At 46.3% G+C, this 9043-nt stretch overlaps 1 pseudogene; it reads right to left on the bottom strand.

Annotated features, from left to right (window-relative positions):
• Positions 1–6345: 6345 nt before the first annotated feature.
• On the bottom strand, positions 6346–6913 carry LOC107145143 (annotated as a pseudogene).
• Positions 6914–9043: the final 2130 nt, after the last annotated feature.

Here is a 9043-nt window from a genome sequence, read left to right as displayed (position 1 = left end):
TAAGCTCCTAGAACAGTGCCTGGTAGGTATGTAAAGGGCATTCATGCTGGGGATGTAGCTCAGTGATAGAGCACTCAAAGCACAGTGGACATTCATTCAGCTTTTGTCTGATGAAGGAATGAATCATCATTCTCACAGGTGCAAAGGGAACCAAAGAAAGGGGTTTTGCAGATTTGGAGCTGCCGGCCTCTAAAGGAGAAGCAGTCCAACTAGGCAGGGAGTGGACACAAGGCTGAGTAGGTTTGGCTGAGGCCACAGGCAACTGTAGAGGGAAGGGTGACTCAGGAGGCTCGGACAAGGCTTTGAGGTTGGTACTGTCCTCATCTGAGAGTCACTCTGACTAAAGGAATCACATGTTGTGCTTAAAGGAGGAGCTCAGCTGCTCCAGTGGAGGCAGGAAGACATTCTAGGCACAGAGCACATGCAAATGTCCAGAGGCAGAGCCATCCGGGAACACAGACTTGAGTGGAAGAGAGTGGCACATAGCAAAGCAGAAGGTTCAAAGACGGCAAACTTGAGGCCAAAACTCGAACTTTTTTTCTGAGGGAAATTTGGAGCCTTCGAGGAATTTAAGCAGGGAAGCAAGTTGATGGAGTTTACTTGCTAGAAAGATTGCTTGGGCAGCTGCTAGAGGAGGCAGGGAGACCACCAGCCCTGTACCTCCTTGCAGTACACCCTGGGAGAAACGTTAAGTACAGGGACACACGCGGTGTTGTTAAACCCTAAGAGTCACACACAGGTCCTCCCTTGCAATCTCAGGGAAGAAAGTCCAAATCCAAAGCCACAATGTACATCGGACCACCCCTCTACTCAGGCGGAGGCGGCCCTAAAGAGCTGGGCTTTGTCTTTGTCTCTTAGCAAGAGGGGGACTCCTCGACAGGCAGACATTCTTCAAAACACTCCAGTCTCAGTCTTTTCCTTGAGACCTTCCCATCAGGCTGTTGCCATGACAACCATTGCTGACCCAGCCTTCTGGAAGCAGCAGCTGGAGCCCAGAAAGGCTGTGGTCCTTCCCGCTGTGATTGATATTACTTGTGATGCAACCGTCCGTCCTGGTAGGCTGCAGATCTTATATACATGCGCACACACACACACACACACACACCACTCCTCATTTATCCTTTGCACATATTTTCCCCACCCCCGCCATTCCCCCACTATTGGTGGATTGCCTGGGCAATTATAGAAGCCCATTCTCTCCACCCACAGCATGATGTAACCAAGTAGTCAGCATGTGACCTGAGCCCTGGTGCCAGTTCAGTTTCTGGAATAAATACCAGGGACCCCAAGGAAAAAAAAATCTCTCTCTTCACTCTGGGGCGGCCACATGGGGCTGCCCATGGCCATGTCTTCACCCAGATGTTTGTGGTGGGAGAAAGCAAGGTCATCACATGAAGAAGCAAAGACAAGCAGATAAAGCCGGCATTGCAGGTAGCGTGTCCCCAATTTTAGGTCCTGAGCTTCTGGTTTCCATGGCCAATACTTGTATTGTGGGTCCTTCCCAGCTTTGGAAGCCCCTGGGCTTTGTTATCACAGCCCAAAGTGTCCTCTGCTCAAGTGGCTTCTTCTCAGTTAACTCACATCCTCTTGTTTGGCCGCACTTGAAGAAATCAGTCTCCTCTCCAAGCCTTAATTTTCTAACCCGCATCTTGGTTCCAGCCCTTCACTCCAGAAACTGTTAGGAGAGCAAGAGGAGAGCTGAAGGCTGAGGGTCAGGACTAGGTCACAGGATTCGAGAATGATGAAAATGTCCATGTTGCGGAAAAGTGGGGAGAAAGAGGAACCTACCCACAGAGCTAACCTGAGCACCAGGAGACAAAGCTTTGCCACTTTGGCTTAAGGCCTATGGCACCCCCAGCCACTGCCAATGAAAAATGCACTCAGCTGCCACACAGGGGACAGGGCAGCCCGGGTCGCCAGCCTTCCCCACTTCCTGGGGAGTTTTTGCTAATCTTAGGCCTCAGTTCCTCATCCCTGTCTCAGGCTTTACCTTGAAGGCCAAAAGGATCAAGCTCCTCTGCGGGGTGTGTGTGTGTGTGTGTGTGTGTGTGTGTGTGTGTGTGTGTGTGTGTGTGTGTGTTGTGCGCATGCGCACACTTGCATAGGACCACCCCTCAGGGTCTCGGGAGAGCGGGAAAGACCTTGGCTTAAACACGTCAAGTCAGGTGCAGTGGTGCAGAGCAAGGGCCCTTCCAGTCATTCAAGGAATGCTCCTGCAGTCCTTCCTAGTTAGTGCTCACATCCTCTGCCCAAGAGTCGGGCAGGTGTTGCAGCCTTGTTTACCTGTGCTCAATGTACATTTACAAAGGGGGACTCCAGTGCTCAGAAATGTCAAGTAATTTGCCCGAGTCACACAGCTTGTAATTGGTGAAACCCAGCTCATGCAATGCTCCGGGATCCTGGTTGTCTCTGCAGCATTGTTCTGTTCTGCATTCTGGGGGTGGGAGCCCAGCACTCAGAGGTACCAGTACACAATGTACTCAGCATGCTGCCCAGGCCCCTCAGCCCCTCTGAGCCAGTAGAGTGGGTGGAATCAGCTGTGCTAAGTGAGGGGGCTTTCTGGGCACTCCTGAAAAAGCTCTTCTACCCAAAATATCCCAAGTAGAGGTTCATGGTTCAGGATAAGCACCACAGGCTCCATTAGCACATAGGGTTAATGTTCTGAGTCATGAGCATCTTCCTATTCAACGGTGTGTCTGATATTCAGAACCACATCCCCCCAAAAAAGACTGTGGCAGGACAGACAGTTTCTTTTGTTTGGAGAGGTTCTGGGATACTGGACTCTCCTCCATCCCTACAGTGTTGCAGAGTGGGCACTACAGACCACATCTGTATTCATCAGCATCCCTCTTCCCACCCCTGGATGCTGGGTCAGACTACATTCCCAACTCCCATGAAAGCAGAGGGAGCCAAGCCTGGCAAATTGAATGAAAACAAGGAGCTCTGGGCTGCTTTTAGGTACAAGGAAAAGGGGAAATTCAGCCAGGCGCGGTGGCACATGCAGGTAATACCAGCTTTTGCTTGGAAGGCTGGGACAGGAGGATCATGAGCTCAAAGCCAGCCTCAGCAAGGGTGATGTGCTGAGCAACTCAGCCAGACCCTGTCTCCAAAAAAAAAAAAAATAGGGCTGGGGATATGGCTCAGTGGTTGAGTGCCCCTGAGTTCAATCCCTGGTATGAAAGGAAGAAAGAAAAGGGGAAATCCTATGGGTGACTGGAGATTGGTGACCCCAGGGCAGCCATAGAAGCCTCAGGTTGATGATGGGGAAAGTGGCGGTCCCATGGATCCCTGGAGGACTTGTCAAGGACTCTGGAGAGTCAACCGGCACAGACAACCAGAGAGTGGTCCCACTTGTTCGTTGCTATAACCTCAGCAACGGTGCGTGGCACAGAGTATATGTCATCCAATTTAAGCATACGGTACATTGTTATTTTATGTACCACTAAGAAATAAAAATGCTGCCAATTAAGCTATGACACAACTTTCACTTAGAATTTTCATTTCATACTCACTGAAAAAGAGCTTTTGTAGATTTGGTTAGTCATTGATTTTGAACAGAAATCACTCTTGTGCATAATAAAACAGGAAGTAGAAGTGAAATAAATTGACTAAAATATTTCTAAAATTTGAAATTTGAAATCTGAAGCATCTTTTTTTTTTTTTTCTTAGTACCAGAGTTTGAACCCAGGGTGCTTAACCACTGAGCTACCACATTCCTCCCCCTTTCTATTTTTTTCTTTTGAGGCAGGTCTTATTAAGTTGCTGAGGCTGGCTTTAAACTTGTGTCCTCCTGTCTGAGCCTCCTGAGCCACTAGGATTACAGGCATGCACCATCAAGCCCAGGCACCTCTGTGACTCAGAGTTGACAATGACCATCTTTTTTCACACACAGTCATCCTCTGTGGCATGAAAAGTGTTGGTGATGAGGCATTTTTCAAAAGAATCCATAAAATTCATATGTGCTGGGCTCTTAGGCAAGCTTGTCAGTTTTGTGGATTTAGCTTCCTTTGGACTTCTGTATCATGCACGATGCCAAAACTGATTCACCAACTCCTCCACAACCATGTGATTCTTTTGGGTTAAGAGCATGTTCCATGATTGTTTTGGATCCACTCCCCCAACCCCCCACTAAGCTATTGACACACATTCTGCAAGTTTTTTATTTTGTTTTGGTTTTGGTACCAGGGATTGAAGCCAGGGGCACTTAACCAATGAGCCACATCCCCAGCCATCCCCCCTCTTTTTTGGGGGGTGGGGTATACCAGGGATTAAACTCAGGGGCACTCAACCACTGAGCCACATCCTCAGCCCTATTTTTTATTTTATTTAGAGACAGGGTCTCACTGAGACCTTAGCACCTCGCTTTTGCTGAGACTGGCGCTGAACTTGCCATCTTCCTGCCTCAGCCTCCCATACTGCTGGGATTACAGGTGTGCGCCACCATGCCCGGCTCACGGCTCTCCAGTCCTTTTTATTTTTTATTTTGAAACAAAGTCTAAGTTGCTGAGGCTGATTTTGAACTCATTGTCCTCCTGCCTCAGTCTCCCAAGTCATTGGCATTGCAGGCATGCGTCACTGCACCCAGCACATTCTACAAAGTTTTGATGTTGGAATTTCTGGTGTTTGAGCAGGCAGTGATAACCTCGAGTCAGACATGTAGCCAAAATCAACTACAAGGTGTCATTAATTTACAGTACAACCCATTTCAGGAGTTTGAATTGCAAGGGGAACATTTGTCAGATTTAAAAAAAAAATTTTTTTTTCATTGTAGGTGGACATAATAGCTTTATTTTATTTGTTTTTATTTTTATATGGTGCCAGGGATCGAACCCAGTGCCTTATGCATACTAAGCAAGTACTCTACCACTGAGCCACAACCCCAGCCCTGTCAGAATTTTTGAAAAAATATGATTGTAGGTTCTCAATCAACATTCATAGAATGAATGAGTAGATAAATTCCAGTTCCTGGGCTATGATTGAAAAATGCTTCGTCTTCCTTAGGGAAAGGTCTTCAGATTTGGGGGCTCATGCAACTCAATAAAGCTAAGGTGACTGTATTTAGGCTCCTCTTATTTGCAATCAACAGAAAACCCAGTCAAAAGCTCTTAATAAGCTGGGTAAGGTGGCACATGCTTGTAACCCCAGTGATTTGGGAGGCTAAGGCAGGAGGACTGCAAGTTCAATGTCAACCTCTGCCACTTAGCAAGACTCTGTCCCAAAATAAGCAAATAAGTAATTGAGGATATGACTCAGTGGTAAAGTGCCCTTGGATTCAATCTCTAGTACCAGGAAATTAAAAAAAAAAAATCTCAATAATAAGGAAAGGCAGATTAGCTCATATAATAAGAAGTCCTGAAATAGGTCGATCCAGTGCTGGTTAATTCATGACTCAATAACCCAGTGAGGCCCAAGGCTGCCTGCCATCACCTGTTTGTCACCTTAGACGTGCTGGTTTGGTCCTCAAGCCAGCTGCCCTCGTGGTACCAAGTGGACTATCTCCGTTCTAATGGCGATGAAAGGATTGTACCTCCCTGTGACTCTTTATAAAGTGAGAAAATCCTGTCCCAGAAGGCCTCCGCAGGTTTCTCACCTCATTGGCCAGCCTGGGTCACATGCCTGCCTCCAAAGCGGTCTCTGGCAGAGCAGTCTCATTGCCTGGATTGGATCAGGTCTGTCAGGATTCACTCTTGAGCTTGGAAAGGAGTTCACCTTCACTTTAGGGGTGGGTGCCTAGAAGTAAACCCAGATGCTATTCCTGAGGAAGAAGTGAAGGAATCCTATCATTGTAGCATCAGAGAAAATATCTCAAGGCTCAATATTTACATTCTATGAGGCAATCACATTGATGGTCACTGAGTGAAATCCATACTTAAGCCATTTTGTGGCATGGACTGATTGGCTAATTTAGCACATTTTCCCAATTCCCTCCTCTCTTGCTGCCAGGACCACAAAGACTAGAAAGCCCAGTAATCACTTTCTTAGCCTTCTGTGCAACTGAAGGTGTCCATGTGACCCAGCTCTGGTCAACAAAATGTAAGCAAAGGCTTAGGGAAAGATTTTTCCAGGAAAAAAAAAATACCTCAGAGGTACTAACATTGCCTTTTATCTCCTTCCTACCTTCAGCGCAGATGTGATGGATGAACAGCTTTCAATACTGAGAGAAAGGCCACGAGAATGGCAGAGAAGTGGCCCTAACTTCAAGGATTGACCAATAGCACCAGCTGCCTGCCTCTATACCTCTAGTCAGATGAGAAGAATAAGACTGTTTGAATGAGCTGCTTTTTGTGAGTTGCTGCTGAGAGCTATTTCAAGTGTTCTCTTTTTTTTTTAAACTTTTATTTGCATTTATTTTATGCTAAATTTATTCCTGTGCCATAAGTTTTGTTTCTTCAGTTTATTCTGGGATATCTTTTTCTATCGTACAATCACCTCATCTGGTTTAGGAAGAATTTTTTCCTTTCCAATAAGATCATCTCAATGTGGCAGGGGAGGGATCTCAGGTATGGATTGATCCAACTGTGTGTTCTGTAAGTGTGGTGGTGCATCTTGGGAGCTTTGTTCACCTGGATGTGTTCAGTGACCAGAGGTGTGCATCTAAACCCCAAAGTTAAGCATTACTTCGCATTTTTAAGTATATGCAGCAAAAATTGAGCACTCTTTTGGGGCCACTGATCTGCACCCAGCCCCACTGTTTGGCCTGGGCACACCTGTCAGCTCCACCATTGTAACCAAGGACTGGCACATGTTGCTTCTTTGAAGTGACATCTTTTGGATACTTGGTGGCTTTTTGAATATGCATACACTTGATGGTCTGGGCAGCTTCATGGGTGTTTTTAAACTGAATAAAAATATTTGAATCTCTTGATGTGCATGACTTTGTGGGGCTCTCTGGATCAAGAGAGTAGTAAACCATTTTTATAGGTCAACTCAGGCTCCTTACAGGGTGAAGAAGACTATTGCTGGTGTTCTTGATCATTTCAAGGATAGGGGACCAATGTCTTTTCTGATCTGATGAGAACATCTTGGTTCTACCTAGTGTAAGACAGCTATCATACCGTGGTTCATAATACAAGTGGAAGAAATGTCAGAAATCTTTGTTAATGTGCTTGCATTAACAGTATGATTTTTTTTTCTTTTTTTTTCCTCTTGGGATTGAACTCAGGGGCACTCAACTCTGAGCCACATCCCCAGCCCTATTTTGTATTTTATTTAGAGACAGGGTCTCACTGAGTTGCTTAGCACCTCACCATTGCTGAGGCTGGCTTTGAACTTGCGATCCTCCTGTCTCAGACTCCCGAACCACTGAGACTACAGGTGTGTACCACCGCACCTGGCAACAGTATGATTTTTAATCTGCAACTTCTCTGCAGGAAAAGTTTAGAGCCATGTATGCATCCTTTGAAAATTAATTTGGCTAAAACTAAGTAGCATAATCCCTGTGCCCATTTCACAAGATGCAAACTATAGTACATCACAATACCTGAATGTAACATATTTCCTATACTTTCGACCAGAATTGGAGGAGAGGTTTGAAAGCCTCCACACTGTGTGTGGAACTCTGAATTCCTAATGTGACCAGGACATGACATCCCTAGGATGGTGGGAGGTCCCAGTGTCAATCTATACGTTGAAACTAAAGGAGGTTCCTATGTTCCTTCCTTCTTTTCCTTTCCTTTTTTAAGAGAAGGAAAAGTCATACAAGTTGATTCTTGTTGCTCTGAGTAGGTTGTCATGTATGCCCCTGGGTGCCTGTCCCTCTTTGGGGTCCCCTGGGGTTGACCCCAGTATCTGCTCCAGCCACCTGGATGGGTGGGTCCCCACTATAGATGTCACACGCAGGAAGCCTTTGGAGAGTGAAGGTGTGCTAACAAGCGAAATGAGGCGGCATTTCCTAAGCATCCAGATGTGAACACTATTGACTCCCGAAAACAAAGACAACGAAGACGTGTTCCATCTCCAGGAAGGGTGACATTCTTTCCAGAAAACCTCCCCAGTGTGGAAATGCCTATACTTTCGACCAGAATTGGAGGAGAAGTTTGAAAGCCTCCACACTGTGTGCTGTGGGATGATTTTCCAGTCAACAACAAACCACATCTATGGTAGGGGTCCAGTGAGATTATATTGCCCAGGGATGTCATAGCCATCTTAGTTTGTGTAAGGACAGTCATTGCACAATGACACAATCACCTCATGACAGAATGTACCCCCATCACTAGGTGGCACATGACTAGTTTTACATCTGCGTTTTGCAGAGGAGAGGTTGGATATCTTGGATTAATGATGGGTTCTTTGTACCATCCAGGCCTCCAGATTCTGAGCTCAGGATCCTCTTGTTGCCTTCCCCCTCCCTGAGATGTTACTTCTCGTTCATGGGGCTATTGGACATGGGGATGTGAGAAAAGGGCAAAGGAGGGAGGTCAAGAGCGTGCCCACCTGGAAGTGGCTGGGGACAGCAAGAAAAGGTCTGGTTCTTTTGCAAAGTCCTTATGGTGCGACCCACTGGCCCTGAGAACCTGCTGCATTGGACTAGTCAGACTTGCAGAAAAGCATTCTCAGCAGACTGTCACTGCGAAGCAGCTGAGTCACTGCCATAAGAACCCATGATAGAAAAGACCCTAGTGGAGATTCCTGGGCTCTGATATACAGGAGAGAACAGTATAATTGTTGAATGAAGGAGTAAATGGAGGAAACTCACTTAAAATTGGGTGATAGAAAGACACTGGCTTTGAGTTCAAATACCTGAACTCCCATTTCTAAGCTGTGTGACTTTGGGTAAATCCTTTAATCTCTGCAGATTTCACTTTTTTCTATTAATCAAGGAAAGATGCCCTGTAAGAACAAAACAGAGAAATCAATGTGAAAGTGCACGGTGTCTAGAATGGATTCATTGTTGGAGCAGTCTTTTGTTTCGTGTCTTAAAGGAGGGTACAACTGGGTGATTCAAGACCAATCAGGCAGAACCTCTGCAGTGCCACAAAGCCCTCCCCATTCTCCAGGGACCTCCTCTCACTCTCCCTCTGGAATTTGCGGGCTGGGCTCAGAT

The sequence above is a fragment of the Marmota marmota genome, unplaced genomic scaffold (genome assembly GCF_001458135.2).
Source record: "Marmota marmota marmota unplaced genomic scaffold, marMar, whole genome shotgun sequence".
NCBI classification, from domain to species: Eukaryota; Metazoa; Chordata; class Mammalia; order Rodentia; family Sciuridae; genus Marmota; species Marmota marmota.
This window is presented reverse-complemented; position numbering and strand designations above follow the sequence as displayed.